Source organism: Procambarus clarkii, chromosome 87, assembly GCF_040958095.1.
Source record: "Procambarus clarkii isolate CNS0578487 chromosome 87, FALCON_Pclarkii_2.0, whole genome shotgun sequence".
Taxonomy (NCBI): domain Eukaryota; kingdom Metazoa; phylum Arthropoda; class Malacostraca; order Decapoda; family Cambaridae; genus Procambarus; species Procambarus clarkii.
Window position 1 is genome coordinate 18,553,429 of NC_091236.1, and position 21,643 is coordinate 18,575,071.

The 21,643-nt window shown below is 46.5% G+C and overlaps 1 protein-coding gene across 1 annotated transcript in view; it reads left to right on the forward strand.

The window, feature by feature from the left end:
- LOC123748910 (tripartite motif-containing protein 59-like) overlaps positions 1 to 21,643 on the forward strand; it is a 72,509-nt gene that overhangs the window by 22,491 nt on the left and 28,375 nt on the right. The gene's annotated exons all lie outside the window — the stretch shown is intronic.

Below are 21,643 nucleotides of genomic sequence, written 5' to 3' on the forward strand. Positions count from 1 at the left end.
GTTATCACCCAGTGATGGTGAGTGTATTATTGTTATCACCCTGTGATGATGAGTGTATTATTGTTATCACCCAGTGATGGTGAGTGTATTATTGTTATCACCCAGTGATGGTGAGCGTATTATTGTTATCACCCAGTGATGGTGAGTGTATTATTGTTATCACCCAGTGATGGTGAGTGTATTAATCATGGTGATATTAACTAGTTATGTTGAGTGTATTAACCCTCTGAACTGCACATAGTGCCTTAATGCACTCAATCGGGGGTGCGCATAACCCCTTAATGCACTCGTAGATATATTGTAGGATTCAAAACTTGGGTACATGATGGAGGCCTGAGACTTCCAATGAGCATCCACCAGTTTGAAAAATATTCCCAGCATGCCCCACAGCCGTGGGCAGACTCATTTTCTGGGGGGAGCCCCTACGGCTCCCCAGAGCTATCCATGGCTGATATGGATACCCTAACTATTTTGCATCAGTCGATGTGGGTGGAGTTCTTGGCCTACAGGGGACCACGAGCCACAACCTGGCCCCCTCAGAGAGGCACGGGGAGCAATGGCCCATAGAAATGCATGTGTGATTTGGAGCATTCTATATCTGCCATTGACCGGGACAGGCACCCAGAAAGGTAAGCGCCACAAAACAAACCCCTATTCTGGTTAACAACAAAAATCGACAAACGAGTGGACAGAACTCCCCCAGGAAAACGAACTAACAAGCATGATGTCACACGAGCCGCGCCGCATGTCTGCGCAGCTTCCCTCCTCCCCGGGAGGGGGAAGGGGGAGCCCCAGACCCTTGCGCCGGCGATCCCCGCCCCAGTTCCTCGGCTGATGGGATAATGCACAGTCGTGTGGCTCCAGCTCCAGTCTTGTCTCAGTGCTGTGACTTGTTTTCAGTGCTGCTCTTACGGTGGTCGTGTGAGCTGGGAGTAGTATTCTCAGGTACTCGGGCTGCCTGTGCTTAGGGTCACCTTCCCTGAGTGCCCTGTAAGTACCGCCCTTGGGGCTTGGGGTTGCCTTCCACAAGTCACCGTGGGTCTACCGCTGTTGGCTTTTTGCTGCTTGGCGTTTGGCCGCCCCGAGTGTTTGGGGGTTTTACTCCCTTGTTTACCTTGGGGTAAGTGGTAGTTATAGCACTGGTGGGGCGCAGGGTACTGCGTAGCTAGTTTTCACCTATGACAGCGGCTGGCTCTGTTCCCTCTGGGTACGTTGTCCGCTTGTGTGGTTTTTCTTTTATATTTGTTTTTGCCTGGTAGGGGGTCTGCCTTGTGTTCCCCCCCCCCCTTATATTAGGTTCGTTTGTGTGGTGGCACCCCCTGCTTCGCCCTCACGAGTGGACACGTCCCGTGGGTTCAGCTTTAGCAGTTTGCTTGGTAGTTTGGGGCGCCGGTTAGCAGTGTCCTCCCTCCTGCCTGGGATAACCCTTAGCAGACCCAGTCTAGGGGCCCTGGGAAACCCCGCGGGGGCTCTCGGGTCCGATAGTGGAGACCCTTGGGTCCCCTCTCGCTTTGTGCGAGTTGAGGGTTGCTCTGTCCCTTTGTCTCAGGGTGACTCTCCTTGTTTTTGCCTCCATCATGCTGCCTGTTGGGTCGGTGACATATTCGACCCTGAGTCCTGTGAGCTTTGTTGCTTGTTCGTGACTCCATTCACCCAGTCTGCTGATGAATTCCCATGGGTGCAGGCAGCTTGCGCGTTGCTGGGTAGGATGTTGCAACGCTCTCAGGTTTGGCGCTTCCCCGGACACCCCGATGCTGCCCCGCTTGTGTAGGGACCCAGACTTGGGGGTTTTGGTCACTTCAGCCTTGGTTCTTCCATGCCCCCCTTGTTTTTCCCCCTCCTGCTTCCGGCTCCTATGCATCTGCAGGCTTCGGGGTCGGGGCGGGGTTAGAGGTTCTGAGACTTGGGCAGTTTCGGGGGTTGCCCCGTCCGGGATAGCTGTGGAGGCATTCGAGTCTGTTCCTCCAGCCGATGCTCCGGGGTCTGACCAGTGAGCCCCTTCTCTTCCAGCTCTCTCGGCTGCCCCGGCTTTTTCTTGTGGGGCCGGGGCTTTGGAGGTCGACTTGGCCCCGGGGCCTGGTGTAGAGGCTCCTTGGGGTTGGGGAGGAGCGGCCTTGGGGGCCTTGGGCTCCATTGCGCCCCGCCTGGATTTCCGTCCTTCTAAGTGGGGCTTACTGTTGCGAGGAGTGGGGTTTTCTTTCCCCCCTCTGCGTACGATTTGGGCTTGGGTTCTGCTCCTCCCCGGGTTCGGTTCCGTGTCCCTGTGGTTTCTTCGGTTCCGTCTTCCGGAGGTTTTCGGCTAACTGCATCTCTTCGCCTGCGGTGCAGTTGGCCTTTGCGGCTTACCTCCTGAGTGTCCTGGAGTTTGCCTCCATACTGGTTCCTTCTGTTCTGGACAGGTTGGGCTCCTTGTAGCCGTTTGGGCTCCTTGTAGCCGTTTGGGCTCCTTGTAGCCGTTTGGGCTCCTTGTAGCCATTTTGGGCTCCTTGTAGCCACCATTTGGGCTCCTTGTTGCAGTTTGGGCTGCTTGTCGCCAGTTGGGCTACTTCTCGCCTTGTTGGGCTCCTTGTAGCCGGTTGAGCTACTGTCGCCAGTTGGGCTACTTCTCGCCTTGTTGGGCTACTTCTCGACTGGTTGGGCTACTTCTCGCCTTGTTGGGCTACTTTTTTTTCGCGTCCTGCGCATGCGCCGTGGGAGTTAGTTTTGGTTCCGGGCGGTGTGCACATGTGTTCTGCATCCATTTTCTCTGGGGGGGGGGCGGGGGGGGGGGGGGGCTTCACATCTCGCTCTTTTCTTAATCCAATCCGTGCCTTGTTGCTTTGGGGGTGTTCTGGGGTGCCGCTGTGGGGAAGTCACGTGGTTTTTCCCTGCGTTCTAGGGTGGGGAGCCTCCTTCGCTGCTCCCCTCCTCTCCAGCATGGGCACCCTGGCCGCCTCTGGCGGCTACGGACTCGAAATCTTGAGTCATGGCCCTTCAGCGCCTATGTTCTGCAGGTGAGTTGGTGCGGTTTGGCATCTCCTTCGTCCTGACGCTGTTTTTGTTTTTGGAAGTAGGAATGGGTGTACATACGTCCTTGAGAACGTGGACCGTACCACCCGAGGTGCCTACTGCAGGGCTATTTGCCCATACTGGGCAGCTCTTGTTCTCTCCACCTGATTCCTTCCTCGGTTCACGGGTGTCTGCGGGTAGCCTCATGCCCCTTCCGAGGCAGCTCCTGCCTGTACTCCTCTTGCCCCTCTCCTATGCTTGTCTAACTTTGCTGGAGTTCGGGGCCCCACCTCCACCTTGTTCCACGGTGCAACGGTGGGGGTGCCTGTTCGGTGGTACGTTTTCCTGTGTCGAGGGTGTTTTGTGCTCGCCTCCTTGTGCTTGCAGGATTGGGTTCTGGCTCTTTGGTTCCGCCTCTTCCCTGTCGTTTGCCTGTCGAGCGGATTCGGTGCTTCATGGGCGCTCTCGTCTCTGCTCTTGGGGCTGTGTATGGGGTCAGGCCAAGTTGGGCTACCTAATGTGTTCCTTCGATTGCCTGTTACACTGCACACATTTATTCTACCGTCCCTTTGGCTCAGTTGGGTGCTCGGTTTCCGCCAGTGTCCCCTTGTGTGCCACTCATGTACGATTTATCTATCTTCTGTTGCTTCCTCGGGGAGTGTGGTGACGTTTTGCTGCGGTTTTGGTACTGCAGCTGTGTGTCAGGGTTGGTTGTGGCATTATGTTCGGCTCTTCCGTGCTCCCTCTGGGGCCCTCCCTCCTTGCTGGTCTTGCTGTGCCGGGCCTGTTTTTTCAATGTTCCTTGGATTCTCTGGTTTGTCCTCGCCTCGTTGTGCTGGCTGGGGATGAGCTTGGGGTCTTCATCTCGCCCCTCGCCTATCCTCCGGTTTCGGTTCAAGTTCCAGAGCCTATTGGGCTCCCTTCCTTAGTGTTTTTCCTGGCTGCCCCGGGGTTTTCCTTGACGCTGGGGCTTTGAGGGGACAGCTCGGCCCCAGGGCCTGCAGGGGGGGGGTTCCCGGGGCTGGGGTGGGGCTCACGTGAGGGGCCTCAGGCCCCGTTGGTCCCTGCCGGGGTATTTCTACCCCTCTGGGCGGGGCTTGCGGTTTTGTGGTGTGGGGTTTTTCCGTTCCCCCTCTTCGCACGTGCTTTGTGGGCGTCGGCCCCTCCCTGGGCTCGGTTTCCTTGTCCATTATGCCCGTTGTTTCCGTCCTGTCGGTGGGTGCTTTTCTACGGTCTTCGCCCCTTTTTTCCGAGACGGGCCTTCTCCGTCATGTCCCCCTCTTCTTGGGGTTTCTGCATGACTTTTGGTCTCGGGTGCGACGGGGTTTTTGTGCCTTTGTCCTTTGTGTTTGCTTCTTTTTGTTCTCGAAGGTTCGGGACGGTTTTGCTACTTCCCTCCGGTCCTTTCTAGAGCTTGTGGGTCCTATTCCTGGCAGCTTCTGGGTGTTTGGCCTTCTTGTTCTTTTGTGCATATCTCTTCTCTTCGCGCTATCTCGGTGCTACTTGTTTTCCTAGGGGCGATTTTGCTCCTCTTAATGAGTCTTTTCGCTCCTGCCCTTCCGCGGGATGTTGGTGCGGGGCGGCTCCTTATGCGGGTTACTTCCCTGTCGGCTGCACTTGTGGCGGTGGACTTCCACGCTTGTGGCATTTTGGTTTTGGTCCTGCATTTTCTTTTCCCTCCTGGGGCTGTCATAGGATTGGCTTGCGGAGGATGTAGAGGCGCTTGAGGCCATTCCTGGGTCTGGCACCTTGGTTTCTACTGCTAGCTTTCGGTATTGATGTTCCTTCTGCGCCATTTTGCAGGCTGTCTCATGCGTTGTTTCACCTCCGGCCTGCTTATGTACTGCCTGTGCCGTCCTGTCTTTGGACAGGGTGCTCTCCTGTTTTTCTTCTCCATGGTGGTTGTGGCTCCTTGGGGTCAGGTTTGCTTTGCCTCGGCTCTCTTTTTATGTTGGCATTGGCCTCTGGGGGTCGTGTGGCAGAGCTTCATGCTCTTCTCAGGTGCAGTGGTTTTTGGCTCCTATGGTCGTGGTCATAGGTTTCTTCGTCTGCGGCCGTTCTCCCATTTTCTGGTGAATGATGTTCCTGCTGCTTTCCGGAGGGGTCCTTGAGTTGTCGTCTCGACTTCGTGTTGAGGAGTGGTTCACCGACCGCCTCTGGGGTATGTCCCCTTGTTTTCTTAGGTAGTCTTTGGTGAAGTAGCTCCGGGGAGCCGTAGGGGCTCCCCCCAGAAAACCAGCGTTGAATGTAATGAAACGCCATTTTCTGGGTGAGTCCCGGAGGCTACCCGGCACCCTCCCGTCCTCCGGTCGGCGTTCTTTTCGCGGTTTTGATATCCAGCCTCAAAACTGGGGCGGGGATCGCCGGTGCGGGGGTCTGGGGCTCTCCCTTCCCCCTCCCGGGGAGGGGGGAGCTACGCAGACATGCGGCGCGGCTCGTGTGATGTCATGCTTGTTAGTTCGTTTTCCTGGGGGAGTTCTGTCCACTCGTTTGTCAATTTTTGTTGTTAACCAGAATAGGGGTTTGTTTTGTGGCGCTTACCTTTCTGGGTGCCTGTCCCGGTCAATGGCAGATATAGAATGCTCCAAATCACACATGCATTTCTATGGGCCATTGCTCCCCGTGCCTCTCTGAAGGGGCCAGGTTCTGGCTCGTGGTCCCCAGTAGGCCTAGAACTCCACCCACATCGACTGATGCAAAATAGTTAGGGTATCCATATCAGCCATGGATAGCTCCGGGGAGCCTCCGGGACTCACCCAGAAAATGACGTTTCATTACATTCAACGCTGGTTTTTTACTGTAGCAACCATGTCAGACACATCCACATTGAGCTCCCAGTCCCCATTCGGCCATGTTGAGAAAACACTCCGATGTTGAAATGCAGGGCATATTGCTTGGAGATGACCATGTCAATGATATTGATAACTCGAATCTGGAAAAAGATCTAATACTGTACAGGTGTCTGATACTAGTGATACGGATATTGAAGTGGTCGATGTGAAGAGTGTGTACAGTACACAATTCTCTCACCAGCCTTGCCGTGCCAGTCTAGGTCAACACCATCAGTAGAACAACACAGATGAATATTTGTATATTCCACTGAACATTTAGTACCGAATGCAATTTATTCAAACCAGCTGGGAATTCGTTAGAGCGAGGTTCGTTAAGAGTGAGGATGCACTGTACAGTACAGTGGAACCTCGGTTGACGAATGCCCCTCTTTACTAATATTTCGGCTTACGAGCTCAGTTTCTTCATAAAAATTTGACTCGGTATACGAGCTCTGCCTCGCTTGGCAAGTTTGTTGATACACGTATAGGTCGACCGAGCGCGTGGTTCCTGGTTTACCAGTGTCTCCTGCTTAGTGGCTTAGTGATGATCATGTCTGAATTCTTTGTGAAGAATTTAATTGTTTTTGTGCTTCTCTTGGGGGAGCCTTTGTCGGCTTCCCGGAGCTATTATGGCTGATATGGATATACAGTGGCACCTCGACTTACGATTGCCCCGACTTACGATAATTTCGAGTTACGATGTAAATTTCATCGAAAAAATGCGACTCGACATACGATGGTGTTGTTGACTAACGATATTTGTTGGTACACGTTCGGGTCGACCGAGCGTGTGGTTCCCGGTCACGCGTTCCGACCTGCCTCAGTTTACTACAGCTGCCCACTTAGTGACGATCGCGCCTATAAGAAATTCCGCATTTGTGGTGATTTTTTGCATTTTGAACATTAAATTAATTAAAGTAATTATTATATATCATGGCATGAGTCTCAGGAAAGTCAGTGGTAAGGCTCAACATATGAGATCCCATGTAAGGATGACCATAGATCAGAAACTGGGGCGGGGATCGCCGGTGCGGGGGTCTGGGGCTCCCCCTTCCCCCTCCCAGGGAGGGGGGAGCTACGCAGACATGCGACGCGGCTCGTGTGACGTCATGCTTGTTAGTTCGTTTTCCTGGGGGAGTTCTGTCCACTCGTTTGTCGATTTTTGTTGTTAACCAGAATAGGGGTTTGTTTTGTGGCGCTTACCTTTCTGGGTGCCTGTCCCGGTCAATGGCAGATATAGAATGCTCCAAATCACACATAAGAACATAAGAACAAAGGTAACTGCAGAAGGCCTATTGGCCCATACGAGGCAGCTCCTATCTATAACCACCGAATCCCACTCATATACTTGTCCAACCCGCGCTTGAAACAATCGAGGGACCCCACCTCCACCACGTTACGCGGCAATTGGTTCCACAAATCAACAACCCTGTTACTGAACCAGTATTTACCCAAGTCTTTCCTAAATCTAAACTTATCCAATTTATACCCATTGTTTCGTGTTCTGTCTTGTGTTGATATTTTTAATACCCTTTTAATATCCCCCCTGTTATGTCCATTCATCCACTTGTAAACCTCTATCATGTCACCCCTAACTCTTCGCCTTTCCAGTGAATGCAACTTAAGCTTTGTTAATCTTTCTTCATATGAAAGATTTCTAATTTGGGGAATTAACTTAGTCATCCTACGTTGGACACGTTCAAGTGAATTTATATCCATTCTATAATACGGCGACCAAAACTGAACTGCATAATCTAAATGGGGCCTAACCAGAGCAAGATATAGCTTAAGAACCACACCAGGTGTCTTGTTACTAATTCTTCGATTAAGAAATCTTAGTGTCCTATTCGCCTTATTACGAACATACATGCATTGATCCTTTTGTTTTAAATTCTTACTAATCATAACTCCCAGATCCCTTTCGCAATCCGACTTCGCAATCTCAACACCATCTAGCTCGTATCTTGTAACTCTATCATCATTACCTAGCCTCAGAACTTTACATTTATCAGCATTAAACTGCATTTGCCAATCATTTGACTATTTCAAAACCCTATCTAGATCAACTTGAAGTGATAGTGAGTCCTCCTCCGAATTAATTTCCCTACCGATTTTCGTATCATCGGCAAATTTGCAAATGTTGCTACTCAAACCTGAATCTAAATCATTTTTATATATTATAAACAACAGAGGTCCCAGGACAGAGCCCTGAGGTACTCCACTAACAACATTATCCCACTCTGACTTAATCCCATTTATACTAACTCTCTGTTTCCTTTGGAATAGCCATGCCCTAATCCAAGTTAATTTAGCACCCCCAATACCATGAGCTATTTTTTTAATTAGTCTTTCATGTGGCACTGTATCAAAAGCTTTGCTAAAGTCAAGGTACACAACATCACAATCCTTACCACTATCAACTGCCTCAACTATGCTGGAATAAAAAGTTAGCAAATTTGTTAAACTTGAACGGCCATTTATAAAACCATGTTGCGACTCATTTATTAATTTATGTTTTTCAAGATGGAGACGAATTGTATTTGCAATTATTGATTCAAGTAACTTTCCCACAATAGACATTAGGCTAATTGGCCGATAGTTTGACGCGAGTGATATAACTCCTTTCTTAAAAATTGGTACCACATTAGCTACCTTCCATGACTCTGGCACTCTGCCTGACTCTATTGATTTATTAAATATGGTAGACAGTGGCTCGGAAAGCTCCTCTTTGCATTCTTTAAGCACCCTGGCAAACACTTCATCCGGCCCTGGGGATTTGTTTGGTTTTAGTTTTTCTACTTGTTTAATTACATCCTCCCTGGTAACTGCGAAACTAGTCAACCTGTCCTCATCCCCACCCACATAGATTTGTTCGGCTGAAGGCATATTGTTAAGTTCTTCTTTAGTAAATACAGATATAAAATATTTGTTAAAAATACTACTCATCTCCTTGTCATTATCCGTTATTTGACCTGTCTCAGATTTTAACCCTCAAACCGCTAGGGGCCCAAATGGAATTCACACCCACAGGCGCAACAAAAAAAAAATCCAAAAAATTCTTTCGTCTTATAGAAGTGTTCATTTTTGTTCCCTGATCACGGAAAAAAATAACACAAAAATCGTAGGTGGCATATTTTAGCCGCAATAGGGTAGGGAAGTGTGGCAAAAAAGGGGCGTTGGCAGAGCCTTCGCCAGAGGAGGTCTACTCCGCCCGAGCTGTTAGACGGCAGTTGCCACAAATATATTATTACCTAATTATTTCAATGTCTCTGATTGATTTTTTCTTAGTTTTTTTGTAGTAATATTATTCCATACAGTGAATTGTGGTATATTTATATTATAAAATGTGTGAACCATCGCTGTACTCAAAATTATGGTGTGCATATTAGTGATTCAATTATTATGTTCATAAAACAATAAACAAATAGTTTTGCTGTTGTTACACTATATACACAGGTTATATATAAGTATTTGCTTGTTTTGTACACCATAACGAACTACTAAGTTGGTCTTGTGAGTCAAAAAGCAACGAGGAGTGACCGCCAAACACCAGCGAGCCACTCACTGCCACTCCCTCCCTCAACACCACCTCACTCACCCTCATTCACCTCCTACAATACTCTTTCTGTATTTATTCACTATACAGACGTTATATATACGTATTTACATGTTTTGTTCACCATAACTGTACATCTAAGCTTGTATGGTGAGTAAAGGCCACAAAGACGTAGCTACTCACACAGTCAGCTGATCGGCGGCCGCCCTCAAGGCCAGACGCACTAATATTTGTCCTTCAACAATATTGTTTGTGGTGTTATTACGCTATATACACATATTATATATAAGTATCTACCTGTATTATTCACCATACCTGAACAAATAAGCTGGTATGGTGCCCAAAAGCCATAGTGGCCATCAGTAAACACCATGCCAAGACGTGCAGACGACGCTCTTCCCTCACCAAAATGGCGGCTCCCAACCTACTCCTCTCGCTGTTATCACACTCTATACACACGTTATATATATGTATCTACATTTGTGTTCACCATATCGAACCACTAAGCTGGTATGGTGAGTGCAGTCAATAAATGGTGGCCACACACAGTCAGAAGACGACGCCACAACCCTCCCTCGCACAGCCTTACGCCTCCCTCCATGGAGCACAGCGCTAAATATCACCACAATCCTGCTATTATCAGAATCCTGGTCAGTTTTATCACAGTCAGGGGGCTTCAGTAATACTATCACTGCTAAATAATAGCAGTATCATATATATTATGGTATTTGTAGGCGATGCTGTGGTCACAAGCTGAACAGCGGTGCTGTGAGCTCGTGCTGCGTGCGCCAGCCTTGGTGGCTTGCTCAATACTGATGCTCTAACACCCAAGAATATTGGCCTGGATTTTTTTTCTAGGTGGCATCTGGCAACTATTGGTCGTGGCTGTACTATAGCTGCCCCTATCCCAGGCGGGGAGTTTAAATTATAGCGCTAGACACGAAATCATATATAAATGATGTGCGCGGTTTCGGTTTTGTCACTGATATCATTTATATATGATATGCGCGGTTTGAGGGTTAATGGACCTATCCTTTCCCTAGTCTTAGTTCGATATAACTGAAAACACCCTTTAGGATTTGACTTTGCTATGTGAACTTCATAGTTTCTTTTTGCTTTCCTAATCTCTTTTTTAACATTTCTAACCAGTTGTATGAATTCCTGTTCTAACCTGACTTCCCCATTCTTAATCCTTTTGTACCAAGCTCTCTTTTTACCTATAAGGTTCTTTAAATTATTTGTTATCCACTTTGGGTCATTAGTATTCGATCTATTCAATTTGTATGGTATACTACGTTCCTGTGCTTTGTTTAGAATATTCTTAAATAAGTTATATATTAAATCCACATTGAAATCCCCTTTTACGTCACCTGTCGCTGGGTTCATGTCTCACTCTAAGACCGACCCACACCCCATACCCAAGACTTTCCAATCTATTTGACCCAAAAAATTTCTTAGGCTATTAAAATCAGCTTTTCGAAAATCTGGACCTTTAACAGAATTTTCTCCTACTGGTCTATTCCATTCTATGCTAAATCTGATTACTTTGTGATCACTGTTCCCTAGCTCACTCCCTATTTCGATGTCATTAATTTGTGTTTCCCTGTTAGTTAACACTAAATCTAAAATAATTTTTTCCATTTCCACATGCATTTCTATGGGCCATTGCTCCCCGTGCCACTCTGAAGGGGCCAGGTTCTGGCTCGTGGTCCCCAGTAGGCCTAGAACTCCACCCACATCGACTGATGCAAAATAGTTAGGGTATCCATCAGCCATGGATAGCTCCGGGGAGCCTCCGGGACTCACCCAGAAAATGACGTTTCATTACATTCAACGCTGGTTTTTTACTGTAGCAACCATGTTGGACACATCCACATTGAGCTCCCAGTCCCCATTCGGCCATGTTGAGAAAACACTCCGATGTTGAAATGCAGGGCATATTGCTTGGAGATGACCATGCCAATGATATTGATAACTCGAATCTGGAAAAAGATCTAATACTGTACAGGTGTCTGATACTAGTGATACGGATATTGAAGTGGTCGATGTGAAGAGTGTGTACAGTACACAATTCTCTCCCCAACTTTGCCGTGCCAGTCTAGGTCAACACCATCAGTAGAACAACACAGATGAATATTTGTATATTCCACTGAACATTTAGTACCGAATGCAATTTATTCAAACCAGCTGGGAATTCGTTAGAGCGAGGTTCGTTAACCCTCAAACCGCTAGGGGCCCAAATGGAATTCACACCCACAGGCGCAACAAAAAAAAAAATTCCAAAAAATTCTTTCGTCTTACAGAAGTGTTCATTTTTGTTCCCTGATCACGGAAAAAATAACAAAAAATCGTAGGTGGCATATTTTAGCCTCAATAGGGTTGGGAAGTGTGGCAAAAAAGGGGCGTTGGCAGAGCCTTCGCCAGATGAGGTCTACTCCGCCCGAGCTGTCAGACGGCAGTTGCCACAAATATATTATTACCTAATTATTTCAATGTCTCTGATTGATTTTTTCTTAGTTTTTTTGCAGTAATATTATTCCATACAGTGAATTGTGGTATATTTATATTATAAAATGTGTGAACCATCGCTGTACTCAAAATTATGGTGTGCATATTAGTGATTCAATTATTATGTTCATAAAACAATAAACAAATAGTTTTGCTGTTGTTACACTATATACACAGGTTATATATAAGTATTTGCATGTTTTGTACACCATAACGAACTACTAAGTTGGTCTTGTGAGTCAAAAAGCAACGAGGAGTGACCGCCAAACACCAGCGAGCCACTCACTACCACTCCCTCCCTCAACACCACCTCACTCACCCTCATTCACCTCCTACAATACTCTTTCTGTATTTATTCACTATACACAGACGTTATATATACGTATTTACATGTTTTGTTCACCATAACTGTACATATAAGCTTGTATGGTGAGTAAAGGCCACAAAGACGTAGCTACTCACACAGTCAGCTGATCGGCGGCCGCCCTCAAGGCCAGACGCACTAATATTTGTCCTCCAACAATATTGTTTGTGGTGTTATTACGCTATATACACATATTATATATAAGTATCTACCTGTTTTATTCACCATACCTGAACAAATAAGCTGGTATGGTGCCCAAAGACCATAGTGGCCATCAGTAAACACCATGCCAAGACGTGCAGACGACGCTCCTCCCTCACCAAAATGGCGGCTCCCAACCTACTCCTCTCGCTGTTATCACACACTATACACACGTTATATATAAGTATCTACATTTGTGTTCACCATATCGAACCACTAAGCTGGTATGGTGAGTGCAGTCAATAAATGGTGGCCACACACAGTCAGAAGACGACGCCACAACCCTCCCTCGCACAGCCTTACGCCTCCCTCCATGGAGCACAGCGCTAAATATCACCACAATCCTGCTATTATCAGAATCCTGGTCAGTTTTATCACAGTCAGGGGGCTTCAGTAATACTATCACTGCTAAATAATAGCAGTATCATATATATTATGGTATTTGTAGGCGATGCTGTGGTCACAAGCTGAACAGCGGTGCTGTGAGCTCGTGCTGCGTGCGCCAGCCTTGGTGGCTTGCTCAATACTGACGCTGTAACACCCAAGAATGTTGGCCTGGATTTTTTTTCTAGGTGGCATCTGGCAACTATCGGTCGTGGCTGTACTATAGCTGCCCCTATCCCAGGCGGGGAGTTTAAATTATAGCGCTAGACACGAAATCATATATAAATGATGTGCGCGGTTTCGGTTTTGTCACTGATATCATTTATATATGATATGTGCGGTTTGAGGGTTAAGAGTGAGGATGCACTGTACAGTACAGTGGAACCTCGGTTGACGAATGCCCCTCTTTACTAATATTTCGGCTTACGAGCTCAGTTTCTTCATAAAAATTTGACTCGGTATACGAGCTCTGCCTCGCTTGGCAAGTTTGTTGATACACGTATAGGTCGACCGAGCGCGTGGTTCCTGGTTTACCAGTGTCTCCTGCTTAGTGATGATCATGTCTGAATTCTTTGTGAAGAATTGAATTGTTTTTGTGCTTCTCATGGGGGAGCCCTTGTCGGCTTCCCGGAGCTATTATGGCCGATATGGATATACAGTGGCACCTCGACTTACGATTGCCCCGACTTACGATAATTTCGAGTTACGATGTAAATTTCATCGAAAAATGCGACTCGACATACGATGGTGTTGTTGACTGACGATATTTGTTGGTACACGTTCGGGTCGACCGAGCGTGTGGTTCCCGGTCACGCGTTCCGACCTGCCTCAGTTTACTACAGCTGCCCACTTAGTGACGATCGCGCCTATAAGAAATTCCGCGTTTGTGGTGATTTTTTGCATTTTGAACATTAAATTAATTAAAGTAATTATTATATATCATGGCATGAGTCCCAGGAAAGTCAGTGGTAAGGCTCAACATATGAGAGCCCATGTAAGGATGACCATAGATCAGAAACAAGAGATCATTCGTAAATATGAAGATGGTGTGCGGGTTGTTGAATTGGCTAGGCAATACAACAAATCCCAGTCAACGATATCCACCATACTGGCTTTAGAAAAAGGACATTATGGGTGCTAAAGTGGCAAAAGGCGTATCAATAGTCACAAAACATAGAACACAAACACTTGAAGATGTTGAACAGTTATTATTAATTTGGATACACAACAAGGAGTTAGCGGGTGATAGCGTTTAGGAGGCCATCATTTGTGAAAAGGCAAGAAAATTGCATGAAGACCTTTTGAAGAAAACCCCTGGAACGAGTGATGCAGAAGTGAAAGAGTTTAATGCGAGCAGGGGATGGTTTGAGAAATTTAGAAAAAGAAGTGGAATTCATAGTGTTGTTAGGCATGGGGAGGCTGCCAGCTCAGACAAACCAGCGGTTGAAAGATTCATTGGCGAATTTAAAGATTTTGCGCAAAGTGAGGCATACCTACCACAACAAGTGTTTAATTGTGACGAGACAGGGCTATTTTGGAAAAGATTGCCAAACAAAACATACATTACCAAGGAGGAGAAGTCATTGCCTGGACACAAGCCTATGAAAGATCGGTTTACTCTAGTGTTGTGTGGTAATGCGAATGGCGATTTGAAAATTAAACCCTTGCTTGTGTATCATTCTGAAAATCCAAGGGTTTTCAAAAAATATAATATGCAGAAACACAAAATGTGTGTGATGTGGAAGGCTAATGCAAAGGCATGGGTGACTAGGCAATTTTTTACGGAGTGGGTGAATGAAGTGGTGTGCCGTGCCATCAAAAAATATTTGCAGGAGAACAGTTTGCCACTCAAGGCCCTGCTTCTCCCCAATAATGCTCCTGCCCATCCTCCAGGCTTGGAGGATTCATTGATGGAGGAATTTAGTTTTGTTACAATAAAGTTCCTTCCTCCCAACACCACTCCTCTACGTTAGCCTATGGACCAGAAAATCATTGCCAATTTTAAGAAACTTTATGAGAGGGCTGTGAGATTTTTTTCTACGCCTACCTCCCTTAGGAGGTGGACCTCAAGTTTAAAGAACTGCACACGGCAGATAAGCATGAGTCCAATAGAAAAAGGAAAAGTGGGAGCAAACCGCCAGGCTTCCACCACTAGGGTGAAAACCTGTCCATATAGGCTGCTGATTCCTCCTAGTTAAACAGGACGTTAAAACCAATAAAGGGTAACCGACGGGTTCTCACAATCAAATATTTGTATTTGATGTGGTGCTATGAATTGGAATTCGAATTCCCAAGAATAACCGTCATTTAAAACTTTGCAACAATCGTAATAAAGCAGAACATGGGTGGAAAAGAATGGTTGAAGGGTTGACATCAAAGACCGTTTCTATAACAAATAATTTATTAATAACAAGAGACTAAACTAATACAACATGAAGTTTACGTTACGTTAATGTCCATCCAGTGGCACTAAAACAAACAGCTAAAATAGCAATGACACCGGTCCATTGCTGTGCGGCTGCATACTGAACTAACCTGAACACAGGTGTGCCCACTGACGACGCAATATTGCAAAGCAAAAAATAGAAAAATAATTCACAAGCCTAGTTTACACCACAGTGAGTGATTCGTTACGTTATTGTCTATCCAGTGGCACTTGCAACACAGCTATTCAACAGCCCTTCGCACTGCGGGCTGATACATGAACTAACTGAACAATGATGCCCACTGATGACACAAGCTTGCAATCAATATTGTCACGGCTTCACGGTGAACAGATACTATAATCACAATCTTACGGGTCCTCCAACCCTACAGGCGAGATACCCACGTAACTAGGCGGGTAGTCCAACAGTGACTCCCCCCTATCACAACCTAATGTAAACACTCTTTGCAACTCCCTGCAAGAAGTTGCACTGTAAACTGTAAACAAAGCCAGGCAAGGTGGGATTCTGAGACACTACTTCAGTAATCCCCAAGTTACTTTACTCTTGTCACCAGATGATAAACAAAAGAAATTGCCTTAATCAATTACAAAATTGATTATGTGATTAATTACATTAATTGACTGATCACAGCAGTCAGCAACAAGGTACTTCTACGTTAATCACAAACACGTGTCTCTCTTAACCCTTAACATGCTCGGGGTCTAATATCCTGCTATCTACACAGGCGCATGTCATTTTGAAAAAAAAAAATTTTTTTTTTTTTGCTAATCTGTTAAGTTCTGTTCACTGATCACGGGAAAAATAAAAAAAAAATTCTATTGTACTTACTTTTGTTGCAATAGAGCCGAGAAGCTCGGTGATGACGTCACAATCTGCATGTTCGCTTATGCAGTACACGCCCGGGAGGTGTTGCGCGCGGTCCTCAAACAGCCAGAGTTGCCACAAATATATTTTCGCGCTATTTATTTACAATGTCTAAGCGCATTTTATCTAATTTTTTTTCACTAATTGTGTTTCAAATACTGTTTGAACATATTTTGTATCAATAATTGTTGCATATTTGAGTATACACAGGCGCACACAAATGTTTTCAATTACGGCAATATAATATGTCATTACAGTCTATTATATTGTATGTTCTGCTTATATTTGTATATATTTACACACACACACACGCTATCTGCTTATATGTTTACATATTTACACACTCGCACACGCTATACACACTTTGAAGCACACTTAGAAGATTTCTAGACTGTGGTAGTCATTGAAGCAGTCGACAGCACATAATGGGATACCACACGTTTCACACCATGTTTGCACAAGCTTCCGTTTCTTGTCTCTACGTGTCGTTGTTTTACACACCAAGCAATCACGTTGGGCTATTGCACGCTTCACACCAGGTGGCAAATACTTAAGTTTGTGTGCTAGGAAGCCTTCAGTGTGAGCGAGGCGTGGAGTACCAGCATGCTGCAACAGTGGGTTTATGATGGGCCGCTGAATACCTGGGACATCTTTTGCAAACTTTCCTAATAACTGTATTGCAGCATCAAATACAAAGTCACGGAAAGTGGGCTTACGTCCAGTTCTCACAAGGTACATGTTGAAACAGTTCAGCATGCTCATGTCCACAAGATGGAAGAACACTTTTTTCGTCCACCTACATGTCTTCCGCACACACTCTGCAGTGCCAATCATCATGTCTGATTTATCAATCAACCGCATGTTGATATTATAGTCTAAAACACAGTCTGGCTTATATAGTGGTGCGTTTGTTTTATGGCTCACTTTCCCACTGTTCACCATTGTTCCATCATGAATTGTTGTCAACAAGTTCACCTCTCTTTTGTCTTTCCACCGAACTGACAGAATGTTATCACTTTTCCTTCTCTGACACTCACCAACTGCAATGTCGTTGTCAAACACAGGCATTTCCCTTCGTTGTGGCTTTACTGTACCAACCAATCCGGTTCTATTTTCTAGCAAGAACCGAGCTAGCAAGGGACTTGTATAGTAATTATCTGTGTATAAAATGTGTCCCTTGTTCATCCACGGAGCCATGATGGTCTTCACTACACTCCCCGAGAATCCATGTTCGTCGTTACCGGGAATGTCTACATCACTAGCCGAGTACAGAATCATGTGTAACACGTATCCTGTCTCACAATCACAAAGAACAAAAAATTTCAGGCCAAATCGGTTTCGTTTTGAGGGAATGTACTGTTTGAATGGAACACGTCCCTTGAAAAGTACAGTATGAGAGATTCATCAACCACCAGCTTCTGTGCTGGTACGTAAAAATCTCTGAATTTTCCAATAACATCGTTCATGTAGTGCCTCACTCGCCACAGTCTATCATCAGGTGTTCGGTCCTGAACACTTCCAAAATGTAGACACCTGAGGAGTATCTGAAACCTGTCTCGTGACATATATTTCCTGAATAAAGGTGTTGGTATTGTCTTGTCCTTGCTCCAATAGTCATTTATTGCATGTTTGTGACAGTGCTTCATCAACAAACAAAGTGCCAAAAACACATACATTTCCGCCACTGTGGCATTTTTCCAACGCTGCAGTCGTGAAAATTCTGTGATTTCCCTCTCAATCAGGTAAGCAGCATGCAGGTTCGTTTGGTGTACAATGTATTCCATGAGTGGTTCATCATAGAATGCTGTAAAATATTCTATCTCAGCCATGTCCTCACCTTGATTAGGGAAAAGGTTTGTAATCCCTACATCTTTATCGTCAAAGTGAGGAATATTAGGAATAAAATCGTCACCATCACTCCACTCAAGTACACCAGGCGTCCTGCGAGATGCAGAGGAAAGACGGCGAGGAAGCGATGCATACCGGCGACCAGGAGCTGAATACCGTCTGCGAGAAGCACGGCGGCTACGTGCACGTGAGGTGGGTGCACGTGAACACGAGGGTCTTGGTCCCTCATGTGGTGCCATGCGGTGGCGCTTGGCCGGGCGAGATGCTGCTGACGCGACAATTTCTCGCCCAGTTACACCACTGGTACCAGCCACAGGCTCAATAAAACTTTGATCTGAGTCACTAAACCCAGAAAAGGAGTCACCACCCTCTGACTCGTCACCCTCAAACAGAAAATATCCACAGGAACTGTGAGGTCGTGGTAGAATTGGGGTAGAAAATGGGCGAGGAGGCATGGGAGAGCGTATAGGCCTCGCCATGGCATGGCGGTCATTCTCACTTTCACTGCTGCTGCTACTATCACCCGACAACTGTGTATAATCCTCATCGTTGTCTGAATCGTCAAACACACTTTCTTCACCTTCTGAGAATAATTTGTGGGCTATTTGCTCTGGGGTGAGGGACTGAGTGGTGCGTGCCCGTGAGGCGTTTGACCGTGCGCTCGCCATGGTGACTCTCGCTAAACTGAGGCCTCCCATGCCATCGGATCGTGAGCTGGATTTTTTTTCAAAATGGCCGCTGTTTACTAGAGCCCCTGGGCAGCGTATGGGACCCCCAGCTACACCGCGGGCCATTCAAATCGTGCGCGGTACCCATACACTTCATATGAAGTGAAGCGCAGTTGACTGGTAAAACGATTTACACTTCATATGAAGTGATGCGCACTTTAAGGGTTAACACAAGTCATCTTGTTAACAATAACTCAAAGACTCTTACATTACATCACACTTGACTCCTTGCAAGTATCAATTAGTTGTCACACAGACAATTAATTGCACCGGAAACGTATTTCAACAAGCTCAGCACTGTTCACCTTTAACAGCTCTCACACTCATCAAGTAATGTGCAACCCCTTATAAAGTTAGTTCCCATTAATTAACTCACTGAATCCTTAAGTCCTCAACACAACTTAAAGAATACAAAGTAACCCCAGGTTACATAGGTCACACAGTGGCATGCATAACAACATAAATGCACAGCCCACATACGGTTGCAGCTTCTGCAACACGTTAATTACTGCACCCATACAGTAATAACACACGGTTTGGCAACAACAAAAGTATACCTACATTACTGCCCCCTCTAATCTTGCAACAGTTGCAAGGAACTACTGTGTGCAATCACAACTACTTCAGCAAGGCAATTTACGTTAATATAAAACACCGTCACTACGCGGACAGCTGGCACTAATTCTTATAATTAGGCTATAACTAATCAATTTCTTGCTCGCATTAAGTACCGTGAATTCCCCTGAATAATCAAAGGGACCTCCTTACATCAACAACACAGCTCCTAGGGTGGATGTCACTTCTGCTCCGTTCCGCAAGCTTTCTCGGGCGTTCTTTCACCTCCGGCCTGCTCATGCGCCGCCTGAGCCGTCGTGGTCATTAGACCGGGTGCTCTCTTTTCTCTCTTCTCCTCGACTTGTGGTGGCCCCCTCGGTTCAGGACTGTTTTTCTAAGGCTCTTTTTCTTGTTGGCATTGGCCTCTGGGGTTCAGATCGGGGAGCTTCATGCTTTCCTCCGGAGAAGGGGTTTCTGCTCTTTCGGTCCTGGTGGTTGTTTCGTTCGTTTGCAGTCTTCTCCCTCTTTTCTGGCGAAGAATGAGTCTGCTGCTTTCCGAAGGGGTCCTTGGGTTGTTGATGCTTGGTTGGTTCAGTCGGGGGTGCATGATGTTTTGTGTCTGGTCGCAGTTCTTCACCGTTATCTGCGCGCCACAGCCTCTGTGGTAAGGGATACTGTTTGGGTGGATCCGGGTTTCCCTTCTTTCCTGTTCCAGGGTCCTGTTCCAGGGCGCGGGTCTCCCAAGTCATCTGCAGGATTATTTGGTCCAGTCAGCCTGCAGTCTCTCCCCGTGCCCACGACGTTCGTAAGTTCACGACTTTGGCTGCTGTTTTGGGGAATATGTCCTGGGCTGACATTCGGGCATAGGGCTTTTGGAGGTCGAACATGGTCCTGGCCGCACGGTATCTTGTTAATGTTCCTGGCCCTTCTCGGGCGTGTGTATCCTTGGGTCGCAAGTTGCAGCCAGTTGTCTCGACTTTGAGTTGATGAGCGAGTGACGACTGCCTCCCGGGTAAGTCCCTCTATTCTTTTTCTTTGGTTAGGTAGCTCCGGGGAGCTGAAGGGGCTTTCCACAGAAAACCACCGTTGAATGTAATGAAAAGCCATTTTTTGGGTGAGACCCGGAGGCTCCCCGGCATTCCTCCCTCCCTCCGGTTGGCGTTTTTTTAGCGTTTTTGATTCTCAGCCTCTGAACTGGGGAGAGTTGCCGGTGCGGAAGTCTGGGACCCCTCCATCCCTTTCTCAGGGAGGGGGGGAGGGTTCCGCAGACGGATGCTCGGCGTTTGTGGTGACGTCATACTGTTTTCCTTGGTTGTGACTGGGGAAGTTCTGTTGCTAGTTAGGCTTTTGGTTTGCAATTTATTTGATCAGCATTTTTATTTCATATTTTTGCCTGTTCTTTCTTAGCAATGATCGTTCCATTCCTGGTGTATCACTGCTTGATAAGATTTGGGTTTTGTTTGTGATTATGATGCAGTCTGTAGAGGATCAACACTGCTTGGTTAGGCACTCATTAACACTTGTGCTGCTCTGGGCCTTAACCACTGAACTGCGCCAACCGAGTATTCTTGGTCACTGGGAAACTGCACCAACCGAGAAAACTTTTTTTTATTTTTTCGTACCTATTCTAAATGTGTGCACGGTTGGTTGTGTACGAAATGTACTCTTAGTTCCTCCAGTGAGAGGCAGTCATCTTAGAACAAATTCCCAGAATGCCCTAGGGCTGCTGGCTGGGTTAGTACTGAGTGTGCAACCATGGGTGGCGCACGCACCTCTGGCTCCCAAACACCTGTCTGACTCGGTGTTGAAAGATCGCGCTCTGTTGGTGAAATTCAAACCTTATTTGAAGAACATAAGGGTCATAATATTGGTGAAGCTAGGCGCAATAAGGACCTAACACAAAGGTCGAATGCAAGTGATACAGCACCTATGAGGACGATACAGCGAGCGTATCCCGTTGTAGCTCAGAGCGCCATCCTTGCTCACCTGTGCTATCTCCAATTTATATAGATGAATCGTTTTCTGCGTTCAGTGATGATGCATCTGATACAAGTAGCATAGATGAACAGTGTTAGCAGTTTCCATGGTGTTGTTTTCCATAGATATTTTCAAGAATAGCTGAATCTCTTCCTGACTGATGGACACTCTTTGAGGCTGGCTGAATCTCTTCCAGACTGATTGACACTCTTCGAGGCTGGCTGAATCTCTTCCTATGTGGGAACTTACAAAACGATCTTTTCAAGACCATCTTACAAATTGATTTTTTCCCTATAATCTTTTCAAGACTACCTTACGCTTTACAAGCTTGACTACATACTACCTACAGGTACTAAAGCTAAGGGTGTACATGAGTGTGTTATTTGCAAGCA